Here is a 27395-nt window from a genome sequence, read left to right as displayed (position 1 = left end):
ACTACAAGCTGTTGTATGGCTTTCGGCTGTGTTTCGACTGCGCCCCTCCCCCTCATACAACACAAATGTTGTGTCAAACCATGTGACTCCCATTGGAAATGCATTGGGGCGGCCATGACACTACACAACATTCATCCAACAAGCATATACAGCAATGCAGTAAAGGTCTGAGTGAGGCCTTGCTCCGCACATGTATAGGTGAGGTTCTGAGGTTTGCATCGTATCGTTTTGCAAATGGAAATAATCGATTTAATCAATACTTTTCAAGTGCTTTTTTCCATTCCATATCGCCGTACTTGGTCTATATCGATAAATGTTGTGTATATATTCTCTGTGTTGTTGAGGTTCTGACATAGAAATGAAGAGGTATGTCCACACAGCGAACATCCAAATCACTATCACTTTGATAAACGAGTGCTTTTCAGCGGAACTGCGGCAGGCGGCGGCCGACATGGAATTAGTTTTAAGGTTTCCCCTTATCTTCTAGATAATGCTGTGGACTATAGTTTATAGGCATTCGACAGCAGATGAAGTGAGGGAGGAATAAGTATACAGTTGGCAGTGGTGGAAAAAGTACTCCAATACTGCAATTTAGAACTACTTTGTTACCTGTAAAAGTACGGAATTGAAAATGCACTTGAGTAAAAGTACAAAAGTATCGGCATCACAATGTACTTAAAGTACTAAAAGTAAAAGCACTCATTGTGCAGAATGTCCCATTTCACAAGTTCAAAATGTGTAAATCTATTGAAAATAGCAGATCTACAAGCTATCAATGCGTCGCAACGCGACACATTGAGAGCTTGTAGATCGGCTATTTTCAAATGGCCGAAAGGGTTGAAGTGGTTAATGTATGTTTTCTAATCAAAATTTAATTTAAAAAAGTTTTCAAATAATTGTAGTGGAGTAAAAGTACAAATTTTGGCTCTGAGATGTAGTGGAGTAGAAGTAAAAGCATTGGAAATACTCAAGTAAAGTACAAATACCTCAAAATTGTACTTAAGTGCAGTACTTAAGTAAAAGTACTTAGTTACTTTCCACCACTGACAGTTGGAAGTTCCATCATATCAGTGTTTATCTTTATGATAGGATCCGGGAACCAGCAGCACAAAATATGCCAACAGACTAAAAAATAAGTTATCGTTTTAACATGCTAGAGTATGCTAATGCTGGTGAATAGCAGTTTGGGAAGAAAGAACTCAATATTATTTGTATGGTGGCGAAGGGAATTTATAAATTCATAGCATTCAAATCATTTTCATTTGGCAACGTTGAGACTGGACAGGTAACAAACTGAAGGCGGCCAGCCCTAGAAACCACTCACTTTTTTTTTAAAAATTGCTTCTCCACCCTCGGTCGGTACTGTGCAGCAATTCCATGAAAATGTAACTGGTTATTTTCTTTTTTGCAATTACTTGTTTGGGACCAAAGCGCTTGATAGACCGGTAAATTCCTCCGTGATCCCCCACCACTAGTGGGGCTAAAAAATGACTCCTGATGCTGTGCCTGATATAGAGTTATAGACGGCTTCATCCCAACTGCCCTCATGTTGCTGAAGTAGTAGCCTCGGAAACCCAGACGTTTTTTTTTCCAGGGAGAAAAAAAAAGTCTGGGTCCGAGTCCACTTCAATTCGGCATAGAGTAGCGCAAACATCTCTCACTCTCTGCTGATTTCTGATCGTCTGCACCTTTGTTAAATTGACGCACACACGCACACATGTACACACACACACACACACACACACTCCTCTCTCTCTCTGTCGCTCTAAGTAATTAGTCTCATGTCGCGCAGCTGCGCATAGTTTCTCCCGGCGGATCCTGCCGGGAGCTGCCTATGCCATAAAAAGCATAGGTGAGTTCCAGGCTACTGAAGTAGGAGACGAGCCAAAATAAATCCTTCAACAAATACAGCCAAGAGACACTTATTTTAACGTATAAACGTATAGAGAGATGACTTCCGCACACCCGGCAGGTAATTTGGAGCAGGTGCGATGATGACGAGGCAATGGCATATACAATGTAGAAAGTGTTATACGTTCTACAACGTATAAACTTAAAAACGCCAGTGACAAGGATAGGAGAATGTACGTCATCTTGTCCCTAACACAAACATTAAATGCCATTAACAATAAAGATAATTTAATGTTTGTTTACAGCAATGCAGTAAAGGTCTGAGTGAGGCCTTAGACTTTAATATATTAGCGCCGTGAAGTGTCTGGTGCTGGGATTCTGGTGCAGACTCTGGTGCAACGCACAGGTCCTGGGCCTGGTGAGAGCAGGAGTGGACCTGGTGAGACGTAGGACGGGCCCGGACAGGAGTCAACCCACAGAGCCTAGTCCTTCCATGTGCCAGAAGCGTGCCTCCCAGCCCTGGCAGAGTTGTTCTGGAGTAGTTCCAACCAACGGATTGTGTGGCCCTGGTTTTGCCCTAGTGGGACTGATTGAGAGTAGCTACTGGGACGTAAGTCGGGACTTGATCACCCCGGGCTGTGTCGCCTGAGTGAGGGGTATGATGTTCGAGAGACCCGAAACCCTGATGACCTTGGGATACATCACTGAGGATACGTCCCAGGTGCATCCATGCAATGTTTTTTTGTTATACTGTAGTTATTAGAAGTAGTGATGCACCGAATATTTGGCCACAGAAAATATTCGGCAGAAAATGGCTAAAAATGCATTTTCGGCCTATTCGGTTTCGGCCCGAATAGGCAGAAAATATATCACCGAATAGTGTATGCAATGAATGCATTCAAAAGAGCTGAATAAATGTTTTATAGACCCATAATAGTGATTATTATTTAAGTTAAGTTTTGCCATAACCATTTATTTTGCAAAAATCAGGTAGATTTAAGGTATGGCCAAGACAGCAATGGTAGGAAAAAAGATATATAATATTATTCATATTCGCGCCACGGGTTTGACTCACGAGCCCGACGGCCTTTGCCACGTGTCAGTCCCCATCTCTCTCCCCCTTTCCTGTCTAATTACTGTACCTTATATCAATAAAGGCAAAAAAACGCCAAAAGCGTATTACCGCAAGTCCGCAACACAGTTAATGTTCATTCTCATGTATGACACTAGCAACCTGCGCGCCTTCGGTGCACGCACGTCTAGAGAGCCCGTTGGGAGCCTGGTATGCAATACCCGTCATTAGCACCCGTTTTAACCACCTTTGTGTGTCCCTTTTGTCTCCATATACGGTATCTATCTGTATATGTTTGTCTGACTGTGTCTGAAGAGTGCAAACTGCCTGTGAAAAGTGGACTGGTTAAGTAAACAAAAGGCAGGTGTGGGGTTGTAGAGGTCAAACAGGTGAGCTGACTTAGGCTCATTAGGTCCACTGACAGAGCCTGACCAGAGCCTTTTGTGGTGGTTCTGGACAACCGTGTAGCTGCACGCACGCGCACACACAAACACGCGCACGCACGCACGCACGCACGCACGCACGCACACACACACACACACACGCACGCACGCACGCACGCACGCACGCACGCACGCACGCACGCACGCACGCACGCACGCACGCACGCACGCACGCACAGAAATAACAGTTGAGGCTGAAAACCATATTGCACGAAAATAAATGGCAGCGGCGCCATAGATTATTACACTAAATCCGGGTCAAACACCTTCTATTGGAAGAGGTGGAGGCTAATTGGCTCATACAGTGCAGCCTGTGTGACCAGCTGCTAAGCCAGTCTGCTGCTATATATCTGGACAGAAGGAGCAACAAATTGTGACCGTGATCATTATTGCTGTTCGGTCATGTTCGTTTGTCATATTAGCCATCACAGTTGACCTCACCTTCACAAAATAACAACCCTTGGATTTATTAAATAATGTTTTCATCACACATTGCATTAAAAAATGACTGAACATAACATTAGCCGCGGCCAGGGGAAACGGATATAGAAAAATAACCCAAAATGGGGCCAAAATGGAGTACCAATAAATCATGATCTTTCGTGTGGGAAAATAAAAGTAACAAGCAAGAAAACAAACAAGATAAATTCATTAATAATAAAGACAAATCCCTTCCCTGTCATAATAGAGTTAATAATATCCAATGCACAACATTAAAGTAGCAAGTTGTCGGTTTTAGTCCAAAATGGCGGTAGCCTATAGCACATGGGATACTGCAGTGCCATCTTGCGATGGTTGACAAATAAGTATGTGTACATTTTCTATCTTTAGTATCTAGGCTATTTGTGCAGGTTCTTCTGCTGTCTCGTTTCTACCAGAGTAATGTAGTAAGAGAGTGGTGACACGCTTTGATCTCGCCGCAAAGCGGGTGCCTATGGGCGATAGTTCCAAACATTGCTCCTATGGCTGGAACTATTCCATTGAGATAGAATGAGCACTTCCGCATTCCATTGTTACAATGAGAGTCAACGGGAGTGTCATTACTCTCTTTTATACTACTCTGGATTCTACTACTGTATGTCGACACATTCATGTCAAAAACAATTGTTTTCTTGTGGCAAAAGTAGCATTAAGCAAACATTCCTATATCTTCTCATCTAATGTAACGTTTGTACGTATACGTCTGTAATCCGCGTAACTCGAGAACCGTTCGCCCCGCCGACTTCAAATTTGACGTATGCGTGCCACACCACCACACGGCGATGCAGTGCCCGGCCTCGAGTCGATGGGATACACCGTTGTCCAGAACCGGCACAAAAGGCCTCTGGCCATGAGGCTCCGGACAGCTATAGGGCCCCTTGTCTGTTCGACATCTGCATAGACTCAGGGGAGGATTATCAAACGGGCATGTTGGGCCCAGGCCCAGGGGCCCCTGAGCTAGGGCGGGCCCCTGAGCTTGAGCGTCCGCGTAACCGCGAAGAGGCTCAAGCTCAGGGCCCCCCCCCCCCCCAAAAAAAAGGGGGTAACAGTGAATAACAGTGACGCACACGGTCCTTGTCACTGTTATTAACAATGGGCTTATTCATTTGTGTCAATAAAAGAACCCCAAAAGTCCAAAACCATCATGATACGGTACATTAGTGCAAGTGTTTAAACCCTCAGTTTGCATTTATTTGGCTTAGTTTTTGTCCGTTTATTATTTTTAAGCAATCCCTTGCTGTAAATTCTGAATATCGCAGGCCTATATGTCATAATTGTTATGCGTGCACGTGTGCAGAAAGTATGCGCCACGGTGGGGGGGGGGGCTTTTGCATGCCGGTGGCCCAGGGGCCCATCATTTCTAGATCCGCCTATGCATAGACTCCATATTTGGGCATGCCTGACAAAGAATCCCATTATGGGCATAACAAGGGACACAGACATAATAATAACTGGGTGGGGCGTGCGTTTCCAACTTGCATCGTTCCATGCAGGCCGGTGTCCAACGGACACCCGCTCTAGTAATGTTTAACAAACAGATGCGGACAGGGAGAGGACAGGAGAGCGAAGCCCGCAAGATCATATACTATAATATTCTGACTTGTGGACATTAGATATAATATGTAGCTATTTTTACTGTAGTATAGGAGCTGAACTGATGACCACCGTGAAGCAATTCTTACCAGAACAGAAGTTCAGGGAGGTGGTAAACCGGTTGCTATCGTTGTTGTCGAAACAGGAGACAGAAAATTGCAACAACTTCTGAAAACATATCGGCTGCACAATAATTTATTACCTGGAAGCTGTTAACTTTGCCCGGTCTGTACTAGTCCACACACACACACACACACACACACACACACACACACACACACACACACACACACACACACACACACACACACACACACACATACACACACACACACACACACACTCTGTCTCAGCACTACAGAGTGCAACAGAAGTGTTTTTAAAAACACTGCATGCACCAAAAGCAAGCGCCCCGCTACGGCAAGCGATAAATCAGCCACAAAGCCTCATGCCACTGAGCGATAATGTTCTTCCTGAGAGGAGTTCCATTTTTTTCCTCCTCCCCCCCCCCCCCCTTCTCTTAAAATGGTCTAAATACAGCGCGATGATGATGAGTCTGGGAGCGTTTTAGTCCCAATCGAGAAGCTCTCAGCCCCTGTATGGCGGAATGATAGATTGATGATCAGCTTGAGTGCCATTTCTCCAACTCCAACGTATACCCACAAATAATAATAATAATCCCTTTACAGACACATTTCCCTGTGTGTTTTAATCCCTTAAGACTTGAGACCAAGAGTCTACAAATCACGACAGTTTTTTTCTGTCAAACCCATCTGTTTCTAGATCAGTGGTTCTCTCTCAAACTATATTTCATGTCAAGGACCCCCCCCCCCCCCCCCCACCTCCCTCCGACGCAATTTTTTTTGTTAAAGATGGAGTGCCGTGATTTTTTTTCCACCCTAAAACATGATCATCAGGTCTTATTGTTATATAAGGAGGTATAATTTTTTCAAAAAAGTGTACAGTATTTGTTAAAATGTGGTTTTTATGTGGGCACGCCCACCAGTTCATTAAGTATGCCTGGTTTGCCTGGTGGGTGGTGATGGGTGGTGATCCACCTGAACTGAAGCCACACCCACAGCTGTAGTTGTATGATAAAGGGGGAGGGGTTAGGGGAGGGGCTGATAATGTGATGTCACTATATTACTGTTTATTTCATTGGCCCGTTTGACTGTCAAGGGTTCAGCCTCCAGGAAGAAACCTTAACTACAAAGTTAATACACCATTGCACATAAAAGCGACTCCAGGGTGTCTAATGAAGTACTGTCACCTCATAGACACATGAAAAACTGGAAAAATACAAAAATTGTGGCACTCCATCTTTAAAAACGTTCGCTCTGAAAGAATATAATACATTCAAAGATTTGCGACACATTTTCACGATTGTTCAAAAACAGCAGATCTACAAGCTCATAGCGCGGCACTCGGTGCCGCGCTATGAGCTGGCAGATCTGCTATTTTTTTTAACAGCTAAAGTTTCAAATTGATGGTTTAAGTGCGGTTAAACGCTGAATCGACACAGGTGCGTTCCCGTCCCGAATGCGTTAAAACTGTTCATATCGTCGCTGTCGGGAGGAAACCTCATAACTCCATTTTTTAGGGGTTTTGTTTAGGTTTACCAATGGAAAGTAGTAAAAAGTGCTTTGGACAAAACCTCTTAACTCCATTGGACCCTCAAAATGTCTACGAAAGCAACTAACTCCACCACGTCTCCCCCTCTCATGGAAGTAATTGACATTATATAAAGTCACAACACCAACTTTGATGAGGCTGTCTTGCTTTGTTTTAAAAAAATATAAGGTTTTCTTAACCCATTTTGGGCGGGAACCCCTTTTGGTGTTTTAAACATTATGTTAAAATTTAGCTATTGAAAAATAGCAGATCTACAAGCTCATAGCGCGCCACCGAGTGGCGCGCTACGAGCTTGTAGGTCTGCTATTTTTGAAAAATCGTGAAAATATTTATTTCAGAAAACTGGAGGATTTAGAAGAATTTTCTTAAATTTCGAGGTCAGGCCTAAATGTATATATTTTCTGAAAAAAATGAACATTTTGGAGTTATGAGGTTTTCCTCCCGACAGCAGAGACACCCAACAAACCCAAAAGTCCAGGCCCTTTTCCAATGTTTTTTTTTTCTTTTTTACTGGCAGCAGAAACCTGTTGTGACTACAGGCCTGTATTCTTTGCATTCAGATAGTGTTTGGCCCAGTTTGGTCCACTGCAGGCTTTTTATTTTATTCATTATTATTTTATCTCTCCTCCGCGACGGCAGCAGCAGCCAGCCCAGGCACCACTTTGATATTATTTTGTCTGTGCTGGATCCGAGCCACACATTGCTTCAGTGGGGATTGTCTTATAACCCATTTAGGACCTAAGTTCGATTCTACAAAATGTATTCTAAAACATGACTGAAAAACCATGTTTCTATGTCAGTGGTGCTCAAACTATTTCATTTCAAGGAACCCAGAAAATATGTTGTTCCATGAGGGACACCCCCAAAGCAAAGATTTAAGTTAAAAAAAAAAACGTTCGCTCTGAAAGAATATATATTCAAAGATTTGCGCCACATTTTCACGATTTTTCAAAAATAGCAGACCTACAAGCTCGTAGCGCGGCACTCGGTGCCGCGCTATGAGCTTGTAGATCTGCTATTTTTCAATAGCTAAAGTGTAACATGATGCTTAAAACACCAAAAGGGGTTCCCGCCCAAAATGGGTTAACCCATTTAGGACGAGAAAAACGCACCTGTGTCGCGTTAGTGTGTTTATAACTAGGCCTACTTTTAAAACATTATTTGAAACTTTTAGCTCTGGGAAATTAGCAGATCTATACAAGCTCATATCTGCTATTTTTGGAAAAAAATCGTGAGAATGTGGCACAAATCTTTGATTATGATGCTTTCAGGGCAAATGTTTTTAACTCAAATCTTTGCTTCTGGGGGGGGGGGGGGGGGGGGGGGGGGGACGACACACAACATATTTTCAGATGAGGGTCGGCGGCCAAATACATATAATTCTCGGGGACCTTGACATGAAATATTTTGGGAACCAATGAAAAGTAAAAAACTAAACCTTAGAAGACATTTGTAGAATCTGGTCTCAGTCCAAAATGGGTTAAGTTATGTGGACTTGGTCTGAGGACAGTGCAGTGTTTAATTTGTATTTATGTTACTTTCACACATTAATTTCAGGCCTTTCCTGTGGGATTATATAAAGACATAATTGCACAATTTAACCCCAATAAGCCATAGGATCCAATCTGTTTGGTAATTATCAGCACGTTACATGCTTTCTGATTCTGTACTTTGATATCGACTAAAATGAAATGCTAATTAGCTAAGAATTGTGCTTTAATGAACACCCTGTGTCGTAATCTGTTGATCATCGATCGATGTGTTTCTGAACCCCTAATTGCTCCCGATGTGCAGGTTGGTGTCTTGCATGGTTTCCTCCACCATCGGTGTGTGAACATGTGTGTGAATGGGTGAATGTAATGCACAATCTATGTAAAGGTGTGTGAATGGGTGAATGTGATACACAATCTATGTAAAGGTGTGTGAATGTGTGTGTGGATGGGTGAATGTAATGCACAATCTATGTAAAGCTGTGTGAATGTGTGTGTGAATGGGTGAATGTAATGCACAATCTATGTAAAGGTGTGTGAATGTGTGTGTGAATGGGTGAATGTAATGCACAATCTATGTAAAGGTGTGTGAATGGGTGTGTGAATGGGTGAATGTGATACACAATCTATGTCAAGGTGTGTGAATGTGTGTGTGAATGGGTGAGTGTAATGCACAATCTATGTAAAGGTGTGTGAATGTGAGTGTGAATGGGTGAATGAATGTGATGCACAATCTATGTAAAGGTGTGTGTGTGAATGGGTGAATGCAATGCACAATCTATGTAAAGGTGTGTGAATGTGTATGTGTGTGAATGGGTGAATGTAATGCACAATATAAAGGTGTAATAATGTGTATGTGTGTGAATGGGTGAATGTAATGCAATCTGTGTAAAGGTGTGTGTGTGCGTGTGTGTGTGTGTGTGTGTGCGTGTGTGTGTGTGTGTGTGTGTGTGTGTGTGTGTGTGTCTGTGTGTGTGAATGGGTGAATGTAATGCACAATCTGTGTAAAGGTGTGTGAATGTGTGTGTGTGTGTGTGTGTGTGTGTGTGTGTGTGTGTGTGTGTGTGTGTGTGTGTGTGTGTGTGTGTGTGTGTGTGTGTGTGTGTGTGTGTGTGTGTGTGTGTGAATGGGTGAATGTAATGCACAATCTATGTAACGGTGTGTATGTAAAGCGCCTTGGATAAAAGCACTATATAAATGTACCATTTAGACTAGAATTCTCCCTTGTTTGTTCTAAATGTACGTGGTACCAGACAGCTCCCGGGGGGGGGGGGGGGGGGGGGACGACACACAACATATTTTCAGATGAGGGTCGGCGGCCAAATACATATAATTCTCGGGGACCTTGACATGAAATATTTTGGGAACCAATGAAAAGTAAAAAACTAAACCTTAGAAGACATTTGTAGAATCTGGTCTCAGTCCAAAATGGGTTAAGTTATGTGGACTTGGTCTGAGGACAGTGCAGTGTTTAATTTGTATTTATGTTACTTTCACACATTAATTTCAGGCCTTTCCTGTGGGATTATATAAAGACATAATTGCACAATTTAACCCCAATAAGCCATAGGATCCAATCTGTTTGGTAATTATCAGCACGTTACATGCTTTCTGATTCTGTACTTTGATATCGACTAAAATGAAATGCTAATTAGCTAAGAATTGTGCTTTAATGAACACCCTGTGTCGTAATCTGTTGATCATCGATCGATGTGTTTCTGAACCCCTAATTGCTCCCGATGTGCAGGTTGGTGTCTTGCATGGTTTCCTCCACCATCGGTGTGTGAACATGTGTGTGAATGGGTGAATGTAATGCACAATCTATGTAAAGGTGTGTGAATGGGTGAATGTGATACACAATCTATGTAAAGGTGTGTGAATGTGTGTGTGGATCGGTGAATGTAATGCACAATCTATGTAAAGCTGTGTGAATGTGTGTGTGAATGGGTGAATGTAATGCACAATCTATGTAAAGGTGTGTGAATGTGTGTGTGAATGGGTGAATGTAATGCACAATCTATGTAAAGGTGTGTGAATGGGTGTGTGAATGGGTGAATGTGATACACAATCTATGTCAAGGTGTGTGAATGTGTGTGTGAATGGGTGAGTGTAATGCACAATCTATGTAAAGGTGTGTGAATGTGAGTGTGAATGGGTGAATGAATGTGATGCACAATCTATGTAAAGGTGTGTGTGTGAATGGGTGAATGCAATGCACAATCTATGTAAAGGTGTGTGAATGTGTATGTGTGTGAATGGGTGAATGTAATGCACAATATAAAGGTGTAATAATGTGTATGTGTGTGAATGGGTGAATGTAATGCAATCTGTGTAAAGGTGTGTGTGTGCGTGTGTGTGTGTGTGTGTGTGTGCGTGTGTGTGTGTGTGTGTGTGTGTGTGTGTGTGTGTGTCTGTGTGTGTGAATGGGTGAATGTAATGCACAATCTGTGTAAAGGTGTGTGAATGTGTGTGTGTGTGTGTGTGTGTGTGTGTGTGTGTGTGTGTGTGTGTGTGTGTGTGTGTGTGTGTGTGTGTGTGTGTGTGTGTGTGTGTGTGTGTGTGTGTGTGTGTGTGTGTGTGTGTGAATGGGTGAATGTAATGCACAATCTATGTAACGGTGTGTATGTAAAGCGCCTTGGATAAAAGCACTATATAAATGTACCATTTAGACTAGAATTCTCCCTTGTTTGTTCTAAATGTACGTGGTACCAGACAGCTCCCTCTAGTGTTGTGGCTGTGGGTGTCAGTCACTTTGGAGACGTAGCTAGAGTAGGAGATATGAGGGTATTGAAAGGAACCGTCGCTTAAATCTTAACCCATTTTGGGCGGGAACCCCTTTTGGTGTTTTAAACATTATGTTATAATTTAGCTTTTGAAAAATAGCAGATCTACAAGCTCATAGCGCGCCACCAAGTGGCGCGCTACGAGCTTGTAGGTCTGCTATTTTTTTTTTATCGTGAAAATGTTACGTTTTTAACTCATATCTTTGCTTCTGGGAGGTCCCTGGAACATCATATTTTCAGATGGAGGTCGGCAGCCAAATACAGATAATTCTGGGGGCCCTTGACATGAAATGGTTTTTCAGAAAACTGTCATGATTTAGAAGACATTTTGTAGAATCGAGCTCAGGTCTAAATGGGTTAAATACCTACCCACACACACACCGTAGATGATATTGAATTTTTCTTAAAAGGCTTCAGTTCCAGTGCAATTTCTCCCAACTATTTAATCACCTGCGCATAATAATTGTATTTGAGCAGACGTTATGAAATTGCAAGCTTTCCAATAATCCTGCTAAGATGGACAGGCAGAAAATGTGTGAAATGGAGTGAAGTGGCACATGACATTAAGAAATTATACAGTGTCAAAAGGCTGTGAAGCGGGACATTCTCTTTCTTGTACACACAGTAGAGTCTATGAAGAAAGACCTGGAATTTCAGAATGCGATTCAGCTGTAGGTATACTGTCACCTAGAAGCCAGCCATGGGGCATTTATGTGACTCGAGTTGACGACGTGTCTGGCTATACGTTTCTGGCTAAAACAGTGGTGGAAAAAGTACTCAATTGCTTTACTTAAGTAAAAGTACCAATACTGCAATTTAGAAGTACTTTGTTACAAGTAAAAGTACGGAATTGAAAATGTACTTTCTTCATAGGCATCCGTCCGTCAGTGATGACGATGGATTGCGCCCGAGTGGTCAGTACTCATATTGCAGAATGTCCCATTTCACAAGTTCAAAATGTGTACAAAATCTATTGATTACAAGCTCACAATGCGTCGCGTTGCTACGCATTGTGAGCTTGTAGATCGGCTATTTTCAAATGGCCGAAATGTGTAGGGTTGAAGTGGTTAATGTATGTTTTTCTAATAAAAATCACCAGAGTAACTAAAATGTTCAAATAATTGTACTGGAGTAAAAGTACAAATTTTGGCTCTGAGATGAAGTGGAGTAGAATTAAAAGTACTGGAAATTGGAAATACTCAAGTAAAGTACAAATACCTCAAAATTGTACTTAAGTACAGTGCTTAAGTAAAAATACTTAGTTACTTTCCACCACTGGGCTAAGAGCACACTAAGCTGTCACAGAAAGCTTATAGGCTGCGGTTGTAATGATATATGGATAATGGGAAGTCAGGTAGTGATCGTTATTATGCACAAATGTCAAATGCATATTTCACGTCGAGGGCCATTACCCTGTCAGTTACAGTTGAGACACGATGCCGTCTCGTACAGGAGGGGGAACGACAGACATGTAGGACAGATAAGGACAGTAAATGAGGCCAGAAATGGAAGGACGGAGAAAGGCATGACTCACACCTTCGCAACAGATTGATGTATGCTTGTTGTATGAGATGTAGAGCTGATGCAAGCTCGCAATGCATTTCCATTGGGAGTCACATGGTTTGACACAACATTTGTGTTGTATTGAGGGGGAGGGGGGCAGTCGAAACACAGCCGAAAGCCATACAACAGCTTGTAGGCCTCACTCAGACCTTTACAGCGTTGTTTGAATGTTGTGAGTGTCATGGCCGCCCCAATGCATTTCCAATGGAGGTCACATGGTCTGTTGTATGGCTTTCAGCTGTGTTTCGACTGCCCCCTCCCCCTCACACAACACAAATGTGTCAAACCATGTGACCGCCATTGGAAATGCATTGGGGCGGCCATGACACTTACAACATTCATACAACAAGCATGCATCAATGTTGTATGCTAGATGTAAAGGTGTGAGTGAGGCCAAATAAAGAAAGAAAGAAAGAAAGAAAGAAAGAAAGAAAGAAAGAAAGAAAGAAAGAAAGAAAGAAAGAAACATAAGGAGAATGGATTTAACACTGGATTGAATTGTTTTAAGAAATCATTTAGGTTACATTTTAATATAATAAATAAACAAACAAACAATCAATAAAAGTGCACTCTTTTGGCTTAGAGATCTTCACCAGGCCGGGTTGGCTATACCCATGAGCGTGTGCAACATTTGGAAGTCAATCATAGACAATCAGCATGTGGGAAGATTACGCGTAATACTTTAAGCGTTTTCATTGGTGTGTGCCAATTATTAAAAAGTGGAAACGTTGGGTATATACTTTGTCCTCTGTTGATTTGAAATTTTGGATGTGTTACCTTTTGGTGGATTTATTTTGAAGTATTACTTTTGATATGACTACACGAGAGGGTGTGGTTTAACGTGATTATTTCCACGACAGTGATGCGGTCAGGAACGAGACGTACTCGAGTTCCGCAAGCATCACTGAAGTGGCAATAATCACGTTAAACCACACCCTCGAGTGTCATATTGCAATTATACAACAGTTGCCCTTAAAACTAAGAAAATCTCTTTTTAATGACAGATGTAGTCACTACGACCACAAATGTCCCAAGAAACTAGCTAGCCACCGAGTTTGCTGCGCTCTGGGAAAACAGAGCAGCTGAATTCTTTGTTTTGATTAGGTGTGGAGTGGTGCTCGTTTAAACCACGGCTAGAAGGCTGTTTCAACCAATCAGATTGCTTCCTCTTAACGACCTGTTGTATAATAAAGTGTATGCACGTGACATCATCATTATTCATACCAGGAAGTTATGAGGGAAAGCCAAAACATGTATACGTACAAATGTACAATCAGTGGTGGAAAGTAACTAAGTACTTTTACTTAAGTACTGGACTTAAGTGCAATTTTGAGGTATTTGTACTTTACTTGAGTATTTCCAATTTCCAGTACTTGTACTTTTACTCCACTGCAATTATTTGAAAACTTTAGTTACTAGTTACTTTGGCGATTTAAATTTTGATTAGAAAAACATACATTAACCACTTCAACCCTACACATTTCGGCCATTTGACAATGCATTGAGACGCATTGTGAGCTTGTAGATCTGCTATTTTCAATAGATTTTGTACACATTTTGAACTTGTGAAATGGGACAGTCTGCAATATGAGCACTTTTACTTGTAGTACTTTAAGTACATTTTGATGCCGATACTTATGTACTTTTACTCAAGTACATTTTCAATTCCGTACTTTCACTTGTAACGAAGTAGTTGTAAATTGCAGTATTGGTACTTTTACTTAAGTAAAACAATATATAGGGGGGGAGGGTCACCCCCCTATATATCCACCCTGCCCACGCAGGCTAGAACCGGCCCTGCGCCCCCAGTGTATTACTCAGACCACATTATGGTTACACATTATTTAGACATAGATGTACGAGCCTGCTATATAAATTACCAAAATGACCACAATAATTACCACGGACAAAAATATTGTAAGAGCTCTCTCTCTCTCTCTCCCCCCCTCCCTCCCTCCCTCCCCTTGCGTTGTCCATTCTGATACGCGTTGCCATGACAACCTGTGAATCCATTTTCCCCTCAAAACAATTAGAATTCCACACAGTGACTCCTTCTCCTTCCTACACAAGAACCATATTCCTGTCCTCCTCCTCCTCCTCCTCCTCCTCCTCTGTGCATGTTTGGATTGGACAAAGTGTACTCTGGACTGCCGCAATGGAGCTCTCGTGTTTCCAGAGGCTTATACGGAGGGTTATCGGAATGGAAATGGGTAAAACAAAGTGCTGTGAAAGAACATAACGCCATATAGGATATCCTCCGCACCAATTTGTCTTTATCGAGAGCCAAACTGTGGTGCTCCAAATGTTTGTGTTGCATAGATCTATATGTTAGATCTCTGCTGCCAGTGCTTAACAGAGCGCCAGGCATCCTGCCCAAGTCAATACGCCGTAATGAGAACAGAGCCCTTGATATCAGGTCAAACTGTCGATAGCTTTGTGCCGTTCTCCCAAAGCACGCCAGGCAAAATGAATGAGATCTCCCAAAGCACGCCAGCAAAATGAATGAGATCTCCCAAAGCACGCCAGCAAAATGAATGAGATCTCCCAAAGCACGCCAGCAAAATGAATGAGATCTCCCAAAGCACGCCAGGCAAAATGAACGAGATCTCCCAAAGCACGCCAGCGAAATGGATGCCTTTTTAAGTTAACAAGTTCAACCCATTCGCTGCTGTGTGACCATTATAGGCATGCAGAGCCTATAGCTGTCTCTTTAGTAGGAGTCTTAGGCCTCACTCACACGGTCGCAACAGATTGCTGTATGCTTGTTGTATACAAAGGGTGTGACACAGCTTGCCCCAATGCATTTCCAATGGGAGTCACATGGTTTGACACAACATTTGTGTTGTATGAGGGGGAGGGGCGCAGTCGAAACACAGCCGAAAGCCATACAACAGCTTGTAGTCCAAAATGTAGTCCTCAAACCATGTGACTTCCATTGGAAATGCATTGGGGCGGCCATTACACTCACAGCATTCATACAACAAGCATGCAGCAATGCTGCAAAGGTCTGAGTGAGGTCATGGCTCCATCTACACACTAAGGGTCATAGTTAGCTTCCGACCCTGGATAGCCCATCTCCCATGCTCTGGACTATTCTCTCAGGGTACCTCTTGTCCTATGTATATAGCTCCCAGCCTTATATATAAGGATTATTTATTATATGTTCCATGGTTGTTTTGTTTGTACAGTATGTTTGTGTATAGTTTCATGTTACAAAGTGGACCACAATGGAAACAAGCGAAGGCTTTTTTGTGACTAAATCCATTTGGCGTTTTTTAAAATGATGTCATTTTCTGTAATTTTTCTTAAACTGCCAATAAAGTATTCTATCTATCTATCTATAGCCCTAACGATATAGTAACCGTTTTGAGAGATCGATTTTAATTTCAAGAATCGAAGTATATCGAAACGTATCGTATCATTTTGCAATGCAAATCACCGATTGTATCAATACTATAGTATAGCATTTGTGCTTTCTATTTAGCAATTTTAAGAAAAAGGAGTTTAATTATTTTTCCATTTAATATCACTACACTTGGTCTATGGATAAATGTGTGTATTCTGTGTTCATGCCAAGGCGTGGGTTTGTCCATATGTGTTCGAATATAATGTCTATGTATATTTGCCAGAGAATCACTGTGTTTACTTATTTATTTCCATATTCATACATACATTTCCTTTTGAAAAGTTTCACTCAGATTCAATTTCTTTGCTAAATATCGATTTAAAATCATCGAATCGTGTCGTATCGCCATAATGACCCGATATGGTCCATGTGTCGTATCGTCAACCAATGTATCGCGATACGTATCGTATGGCTGTTCAAATGTACCGTTGCATCCCTGCTCTTTAGCCATAGGCCTCACTCACACGGTCGCTGCAGACTGCTGTATGCTTGCTGTATACAAAGGGTGTGACACAGCTTGCCCCAATGCATTTCCAATGGGAGTCACATGGTCTGACACAACACTTGTGTTGTATGAGGGGGAGGGGCGCAGTCGAAACACAGCCGAAAGCCATACAACAGCTTGTAGTCCAAAATGTAGTCCTCAAACCATGTGACTTCCATTGGAAATGCATTGGGGCGGCCATGACACTCACAGCATTCATACAGCAAGCATGCAGCAATGCATTAAAGGTCTGAGTGAGGCCTAATGCACACACTGCTCATAGGCAGTGTTGTTCAAGTTACCTTTTAAAAAGTAATTAGTTATAGTTATAGTTACTAGTCTGAAAAAGTAACTAATTACTTTACTAGTTACTAAATTATGAAAGTAACTAGTTAACTAGTTACTTTACTTTATACATTTTTTTTTTAAATTTAATTTAATTTATTTATTTTATTTCAGTTATGGTTTTAAATGATTCATGATTAATTTTACTTTGTACTTATTTTGTACATATTCCATACCAGAAAAGAAAAGGAGCAGGAAGAAGATAAATCTTATTTATACCTGCCTCTAAAATAAAGGTTTAAAAAATATATATCATTTTTTTCCAATTCAGACACATTGTTTTCAAGGAATAAATAGTCCCTAATGTCACTGGTCACAGACAATATCCAGTCTAATGATATGGATATAATGCTGATGCCCTGCCCATGCACAGAAAGGCCTAAAGTAATTACTCTATGTTACCCTAGTGACCAATCATCATCATTGTGATGACGTTATGCCCTGTGGAAGCCATACTTTCTCTTTCTCATGTGGAGCGTGTTTCACTCTGGGAGCGCACTCAGCGCACCATGTCAGTTTACATGACAGACTCCGCACTGGCAGGAGAAGGAGACGGTTCTTTTGGATTACATTACATAACGTGGGTTAAACACAGTAATGGTGTTTCTGAAGGGAAAATGTAAAGAGTTACGTTACAAGTTACAGCAAAGAGTATAGTCTCTTTATGTAAAGCGACTTAATGTGAGGGCGTTAGTTCCAACACTGCTCATATATAGGACATAATTATTGTCGCCAAAATAACGGCTCTCCGAGTGAAAAAACAAAACAAAGCATGACGCATTGCTCATTAAACGACGCAGCATTTGATCAGAGGTACCATTAGTGACGCATGGCCACAAGCTTGAGAACTCAGAACTCAGGCGCCACCGTTTATTTTAGCCTCAGCTCAGGAGGAGGTCATTTCAGGCTAGGAATATAACCCATTCTGGGCGGGAACCCCCTTTTGGTGTTTAAAGCAGTATGTTATACTTTAGCTTTTGAAAAATAGCAGATCTACAAGCTCATAGCGCGGCACCGAGTGCCGCGCTACGAGCTTGCAGGTCTGCTATTTTTTGGAAAAATGGTGAAAATGTTGGCACACATCTTTGAATATATATTCTTTCAGATCGAACGTTGTCAACTCAAATCTCTGCTTCTGGGGGGCGTATTCTCAACATATTCTCAGATGGGGGTCGGCGGCCAAATACAGTTAATTCTGGGGTTCCTCAGTAACAGTTTCTTCCCCCAGGCAGTCAGGCTGCTGAACAGCTGACCTTGAACTGTATTGCACTGTATTGTCACTTCACTTGCACTTTTTTTTCTGTGTTTTTGTCTTTTTCTTTGCACTATAGATGTTTGTTTATGTCCTGTGTATGTAAGACTGAGAATGCTCTGAGCAAAATAATTTTCATTGTATTTATACTCTGTAACTATACATATGACAAATAAACCTGAACCTGAACATGAACCTGAACCTGAACCTGAACCTGAACATGAAAAGGGTTTAGCACCACTGATATGAGGTTTTTTTCAGAAAAAACTGTTGATCTCAGGTCTAAATGGAATAAAGAGTACAGCACTGCATCAGCCCTGGTTTTTACAGGGTGGTGATTCAGTTCACAGGCACAGCTAGTGTACACTACAGTATAGCTGATGGACGAAGCGTATGTTTGTTATCATGCTGTCTGTCTGTTTGCAAAAGGGCCACACCTCAGAGACGTGTGTGCGACACTGATGCACTTGGCAGAAATACTTCTCTGCCTCATATGTGCTGCTGAAATATTTGCTTATTGACTTCAGTTTCAAACCCGAGGATTGGGTTGCGGTGCTGCTGTATATATGCAACTCTCTAGAGATGTGAAAGGTCCAAGGTTTGGGGGCGTGTGTGTGTGTGTGTGTGGCTGCGCGCGAGCGCAAACAACTCTGAAAAAGGAACAATACCAGTGCAGTATAAATCTAATTACATTTCATTAAAGTTGAAGGACTGCAACCGTCGCCAATTTGAGGCTCCTTTGTCCGGAAATAATATTGTACATGGACTAAAACACCTTCCCCACTGAAATACACTTGGTTATGAGCAGAGCTGAGGGCTGTGTTGAAATAACAAAACCTTTCTACTGTATTAGACTATGTCTGGAAATTGGACTCATAAATTAAGTTGTTTTTCAGACGACAATATTAATGCTTGAATTGTGTGTAATTATTGGTATACTCACCACCGGTACAGAGCAGCAGTTATGCTGCTTTCTGGCCACCTGTAGCCTATTAGCCTAATTATGATGACACACTGCCACTCACTGGTTCACCTAGGTATGCATACAGGTGAGAGTGTTAAAGGGATAGTTCACCCCTTTTGCAACCAGATCTTATTTTAAAGGAGCATTCAGTGATTTGAGTAATTTGGAAAATCCCCCGGTCTGCCCCGGGAACATGTGCACATGCACACGCTCTACAGTGGGGGGGTGGGGGGGTGGGGGGGCACGGCACGCAACAGGCCAACAGCACGCACACCAAGGCCCACCCTCGCTCGATCATGATTGGCGGAAGGCCCCTCTCTATCCTCATTGGATGAAGGTTGGGCCACCTAGCCAAAAACGAAACCTACGGGTTTTTTTTACCCCCAGGGGTTAACTGCATGGGGACAGGAAGGAACTCCTTATATGGTCAGCACACTCTATAGTAGGGAGGATTATCACAACAAAACCAAAAAAGAAGTGATATTTGAATTAAGTGAATTCACTGAATATACCTTTAATGATGTTTGGGAGACAAACACTTTCCCGGGGTTTTTATGTGGTTTTAGATATTTCAGTATTTCAAGGTGTCCATGGGCTCCATGATGACGTCATGGACACTGGGGACTGGGCTCATGGACAGGACTACAATTCCCATGATGCTTCGGTGCACTGCTCCTCATTGTGGATAGGGGGAGGGCTGTCATTTACTGAGACAGCATGTAGTCCAGGAAGTAAGTGAGCCCAGTGTCCATGACATCATGGAGCCCATGGACACTCTGAAATATCTAACAAACACATTATTACCCACATACAAACCCAGGGAAAGTGTTTCTTGTCTCCCAAACATCATTAAAATAAGATCTGGTTGCAAAAGGGGTGAAGTGGCCCATTTATTGATAAATTATGATCTAATTTACGCCAGCATTTTTACCAGTTGAGCTCTTTTTTTGAAAAGCCACATTTCCAGACTACCGTAAGTGAACATAACCTAGTAAGTGGAACAGGTCCTGGACAGGCCTTGTTTACAAGATGGGTCTATACCGGGGCACTGGAGGGCTCCACATCGTCGGCTCTGTGCCATCAAAGAAAAGTTATTTTGACCAAAAATTCCATCGGGGACAAGGAATAGGAGATACTGGCGATTGAAATAAATAGATAGAATGGATTATTATCGTGATGACGATCTAAGATGGGTGATCCATTGTCATGACAACAACAGGTAGCTACCCGATGCTAACGCAAGTAGCATTATGGCTTGATCGATTGAAAGCGCTATAAAAGCGCAATTGCCATTGATCTACGCCAATGCTTCGTAGTATTAAATAATAGGCTTCAATTGACCTAGATCTACGCTAATGGCGTGGAGGGTGTTAAGTTGTGTTTGCAACTGTATTAATTGATTGCCCGAGTCCCGTGGTGGGAGTTCTGCTCTGATTTTGGTGAAATATTAAGTAGTTCCGGTCATTTCGTGGAGGTCACTGCGGGGACCACGCAGTGAAAGCGGTCCAGGCACCTTGGCTGGTAATCCAGCCTGGCAGTGTGCCGCGGGTTCGACTCCCGATCCCGGCGGCCTTTACTGCATGTCACACCATAGAGTATAAAGAAGGATAGAGACTGAACCGGCGCGATAGCCCCCCCCCCCCCCCCCCCTCCGCCATTCATGTCAGTGGAAGTTGCTCAGTGGCGTTTTGAAGCACCCGGAAGAACCGTCTACGGTCTATTTCCGCCTTTTTTCGATTTGGGCACCAAAATGTGGTGTTTTAAGCATTATGTTATACTTTAGCTATTTTTGAAAATTTGTGAAAATGAAAAAATTATTTCAGAACGTTTTTAACTTAGATATTTGCTTCCGGGGGAGGTCCCTGGAACAACATATTTTCAGATGGGGGTCCGCGGCCAAATACAGATACTTCTGGTGGTCCTTAACATGAAAAAGGTTGAGCACCACTGACATGGAAACATTTTTCAGAAAACTTTTAGGATTTTTTTTTTTTTTTTTTTACATTGGACACTTATGTCTACACTAATTACAATGAAACAGTTCGTCTGCACTTGCTGCTTTGCACTCCAGCTTGTCCTAATACAGTGCACGTTGACTTTTATTTAAAATAAATTCAACATAATTTGTACATAGGCCAAATAATACATATTGGAGAACCATTAAAGTTTTATTGGGGTACCATCTGTTAGGATAAAGTAACTGTGTGCGTTGCATAATTAGGCACAGCTGCTGCATATGTAAAGCAGCCTCCCACCACGCAGTACCGTCCGTACCCAGTTTTATTAATACGATGTGCTGCGTTCAGTGGTGGAAAAAGTACTCAATTGTTTTACTTAAGTAAAAGTACCAATACTGCAATTTAGAGGTACTCCGTTACAAGTAAAAGTACGGAATTTGGAAATGTACTTGAGTAAAAGTACAAAAGTGTCGGCATCAAAAAAGTACTCATATTGCAGAATGTCCCATTTCACAAGTTCAAAATGTGTACAAAATCTATTGAAAATAGCTGATCTACAAGCTCACAATGTCACTCAGTACTCTATGGATGGGCAAACACACACGGGTCAGTGACGTGACACCCCTAAAAAAGTGTTTTTTTAAAAACCTTTAAATAACAGGAATAAAAATGATTTACTTTTGTTCTACTCACTCTCATCTTTATGGAAACATATTTTGTTTTTAGATATTTTATTGGAATCAGAATTTATTCAGCATTTTGTTGTACTTGTGCCTAAAATCATCATATGGTGTGACATGACAATAATTGTTTATAAAATGAAAGTACACCTTTCTTAATTTACTCACTTTATCAAAGTCCTTTATCATAACTAACCTGTAATCCACTATAGTTTTGTGAAAATGTATTAAATCTGTATATTATTTTCGTAATCAACACTCAATGTGAGGCCCATGCTGTCGGCCTTTCAACATATTTTGTATTTATTGTGACAAAACTTTCTCTAAAATTACACAAATATTTGTGACTCTTCCTGATACTATTTGCTATGTAATCCATGAACATTAATGGTTTCATCATTAATAAAGGTATGATTTTTTCACTATTTGGAACGTCACACCAAATTATTTAGTGTCACACCGTATGATCATATCTTCATTTTTCAAAGCAAACTGTGTTTTAACCTACCTATTAGTGAGTACTGAACTTTACAGATTGATTAAACAATTACTCAGGAAAAACAGCAACAGGAAAATTGCTTTAACATTGAATAACATGCAATGACTGAATAAAACCAAATTAAACACATTTTATTGTGGATAGTTGCAGATTTTAGCTGAAGCTGTTTAAAACAAATGTTTAAATGGACAAAAGAAACATGGGTCTTTGTTATTTATTGTTATATCTGTAGGAAAATACAGTTTGCATCATATGGTGTGACAAAAAAGTCATATGGCGTGACAGGCAGACAGTCACACCATTATGATATAGTGTCACACCATATTATGTTTTCTGCACTTAACATAACCTTGAGGCTACTAGCTACACATTAGCATGCTAACAACATGCTAGCTATAACAAAGCAACATAGATTTACATGTAATTATGACCAAAAAATCTAATAACTTTAGCTTTTTTAATGAAAAAGGTGTCACACCCACAGACACTCGGATGAGTCGCATTGGTCAGCGTTCCAACAAGATCGTATTTCATGGAAATGTTAAAATGATAATTCACCACAGACACCTGTCATGCTATTGTAATGCAAGTGCTGAGCAGCCTTACTGAAGAAGGACCTCTCTATCCCAATGGGTGTCCAAACAATTGCCTGTTGAAATTTCCCAAAATGGTGTCACACAATATGATTTTGGTTTGGGGGACAAAATCTTTTTGATCAGAAATGACTGAAAACATTATGCTTGGACTTTGAAAAGATTAGGCTCACAAATAGACATCTATATTATATTTATGGAATTTTTAAAATAATTTTAGCGTTTTTTCCCCTTAGTTTTATTCAAGTTCCTACTTTGAGAAACAGGGCCAGGACAGTCGCACCATGAGTTTTGCTATGTTTGGTTGAAAATTCTGAAGAAATGAGGAATGAAATGTTTTAATCTTGAGTATGTTCACATGAAGCATAATGTCCTGCACAATATTCAGAAGGTTTTTGACAAATATATTTTTTATTTATACGCGTTTGACACTGAGGACAGCAAAGGACAGCATGTCACGTCACCCACCCACACACACACACACACACACACACACACACACACACACACACACACACACACACACACACACACACACACACACACACACACACACACACACACACACACACACACACACACACACACACACACACACACTTTTCTGAGGATTTATAACAGTTGTGTGAAGGGTCGGTGACCATTATTTTCTTGACTGTGCTTAGACTTAAATATTAACTATTTTACAATTCAGATATTCTTCTCTTGACTCTCGACTCCAAATTATTTGTCGACCCCTCCCGGGGTATCCCTCCGGATTGTTTGTCGACCCCTCAGGGGGTCGCGACCCCAAGGTTGACAACCACTGCTTTAGAGATAGGGAATTATTCAGATTAGGAAGCTACCGTAGGCGGGTTCACAACTCTCTCACTCGCACAACAAATTCAAATCCATCCCAATTGGCCTGGGCCGTGGATCAGCGGTCCAGGCACCTTGGCCGGCAGCCCGAGCCTGGCAGTGTGCCGCGGGTTCGACACCCGATCCCGACGGCCTTTACTGCATGTCACTCCCTCCCCCATTTCCTGTCAGCCTACTGTCTGTCTCTCTATAAAATAAAATATAAAATAAAGGCGAAAGCCAAAAAAAGAAAATCCATCCCAATTTAACACTCAACATGGTAGATGACAACGCAGAGAGACTAATCATTGAGGTAAAAAAAAACAATGGGAAAAATGAGAAAATCATTATTAACGTTATTTATTACTATTCAGACAACTGTATACTTCGATCGCTACCCTGTTGGCAGCGAACCTGCCGCGAAAACACCAGCGTTTTCCTTTGGAATCACCGCTGCTTCTGTTCGCCTTCCTTCACTATATGACCACGTAGGGCATTCACTTCTAGTGATTTTTACTAGTTGACTAGTTGCCTAGTTTACTAGTCGACTAGTTGTTTAACTAGGCCTACCTTATGTAAACAAAACAATAATAATAGTTGTACATTTAAAAACTATGCACATTAGTGACTATAACTATAATCTAGCTGATCTTGGGGCCCACACAAACGGGGGAAACCTGTTTTTTCTTTCTTCTTATCAACTAGTCAACTAGTACCAACAAAGTCAACTCAGTGGATTTACTATAACCTGACTCCGCCAGATGGGGCAGCAGAGAGTACACTGGGTTCCCCCCCTCCTGCTCCCATCTGGGAACTCTCAGGCAGACTAGATGCTCCGGCCACAAAACGGCCTGGCCAATCAGCGGCAGCTAGAGGCGGGATCAAGGCAGCCCTGTGTATGCCAGTGTGTATGCCAGTGTACCCAGTGTACTCTCTGCTGCCCCATCTGGCGGAGTCAGGTTAGATTTACTAGTCAACTAGTTGAATAGTCGACTAGTTGCTTAAAGCCAGTGTTGTTTTAGTCACATTTTAGTCACCTGGAATGTGTTGGTGTTAGTCTAGTTTTAGTCGACTAAATGGCATGCCATTTTAGTCGACTAAAACTACAGTTGATTTAGTCGAACAAAATGTGTTTAGGTGGGCCTTGATGCCGTCGCAATGACTGCATTTTTTCACTTGCTGAAAATAGCCGATCTACAAGCCCACAAAGCTTGTAGATCTGCTATTTTCAGCATGCAACCAAGTGTTAAATGACTTATACTGGATCTCTTGTCCACTATAGTCCCTTCCTAACATTTTAGTCTAGTCTGTTGACGATATTGTCGGTATATTTAGTCTTAGTTTTAGTCATCATAGATTAGTTTTCATTTAGTTTTCGTCAGTGGAAAAAGGTCTTAGTTTTAGTCGACGAAAACAACACTGCTTAAAGCCCTATAACCCTAGACCACAGCTCTCGTATACTTTGCGTTCCACTGCACACGCTGCCACTTAAATTGCCATTTGCCACACATGGCAGTCTGCGGCGAACCATTTTTAAGCCGACAGCTTACAGAAGGCAGTACAACCAGCTTAGAGGCACTTGGTGGAATAAAGGACAACAACAATAGAATAATTACTGCCTGTACAAAGAAGCAATACAATGAAACAACACCACATAAAAACAATAAAAAAGGGATCTAGGGGAAAGCCTGAATGTGGACGACCTGCTCTACCTCCTGAGCCACAGCTCAGGAGGTAGAGCAGGTCGTCCAATGATCCCTGGGTCGGCGGTTCGAATCCCGGCTCATCCTGTCCACATGTCGAAGTGTCACTGAACCCTACATCGCCTCCAATGAGTCGGTCGGTGTGAGCTCGCCACCGTCGGTGTGTGAATGTGGGAAGTGAGGACGCTGGCGTCGACTGTTCGCCGCTTCACCTCCCAATGTATGTATGAATGAATTAACCATTATAAAGCGCTTTGAGCACTTGGAAAAGCGCTATAAAATGCAATTAATTATGTGTGAAAAGGTTGTTGTTTTGGGTTAGGGTTCCTCAGGTTCTGGGGTAGGGCGTTCCAAAAGTTCGGTGCCCGGGCTGCGAAGGCCCGATCACCCATGGAGACGACGAGTTGGGTTTTCAGGGGGGGGTCAGGAGACCCCTAGGCTAGCCCAGCCAGCGTGCTTTCTGGTCTAGAGGGGTGCTAGAGTGCTGGCATGGAGAATATTGGTTCACCGAAATATGATGTTGTTCTAAACTTAATCATTCTGTTAATGTTAATGATGTTTAGAAGATATAGAACACTTTCCTGGGGGTCTTTGTGTGCATGTAATATGTGTATTTAGATATTTTAGATTTTAGCAGTGAGCCCAGTGTCTCCGATGTCATAGACACTGGGGGCTCACTTCCTTCCTGGACTTCCTGGATCTACGAGCTTGTAGATCTGCTATTTTTGAAAAATCGTGAAAATGTGGCGCAAATCATTGAATATATATTATTTCAGAGTGAAGTTAGTGAACATTTTTAACTCATATCTTTGCTTCTGGGTGGGTCCCTGGAACAACCTATTTTCAGATGGGGGTCGGTGGCCAATTACATATATTTGGGGGTCCTTGACATGAAATCTTTTGAGAACCACTGATATAGAATTAGAAGACATTTGTAGAATCTTGTGTCAGGTCTAAATGGGTTAAAACAGTGATATTCAGCTAAAGCTTTCCCCACAATAACAGAAACCCGAAAGCACACTAGTACTGGTACTCTAGTACTATACTCTCAACCATATGGGGGTTTAAGTGGTTATATTAATTTATGAAGATGCAATGAGGGTTTCATGTGTAATCCAAGGTCTCACATCTCGTACTAATCCTCTATATTCACCATACCATTCCATGAATGTATATTATTATTACATTGGTGATTCCAAGGTCTGTATGTTTCAAATAACTTTAAAACGAGTAGTGTACCGCTCGATACCTTATTCTTTCTTTAATAATTAATCTTCTATCCATACAGCATTTTTCCTGGTTTGTGCTGGTTGTGTCGCAGCAGGGACTACTTTCTGACTGACCTGTGTTGATGTTGGTGCCTGGCTGGCTGCTGGTGTAGTCTGGGCTGCTGCTGCCAGCCTGATGGAGCCCTGTTGCTGCTGGCCTGCTGATGTTTGGCTGCATGGTGTTGGGCTGGTGAAGGCTGATGGTGCCTGGGTGGTGGAGCCTCCTGCATGTGTGGCTGCTGTTGGCCTGGTGTAGCCCAGTTGCTGCTTGCCTTGTGTATAGCCTGGCTGCTGCTATCCTGGTGAAGCCTGGTGTTTGAGGCTAGCTGCTGGCTTGGTGGAGCCTGGTGGCATCAGCCTAACACTAGAGCCTATAGGCCTCACTAGGCCTCACTAGGCCTCACTCAGATGGAAACAGGAGTTTTAGGCTCAAATCCAAATTCAGTCCTTGCGTTTTGTTGTAAAATGAAAATCTTTTCTTTGCAAGTTATGAGTCCTC

Source organism: Electrona antarctica (genome assembly GCF_951216825.1).
Source record: "Electrona antarctica genome assembly, chromosome: 4".
Lineage (NCBI taxonomy): Eukaryota > Metazoa > Chordata > Actinopteri > Myctophiformes > Myctophidae > Electrona > Electrona antarctica.
Note: the sequence above shows the minus strand (reverse complement) of the source record.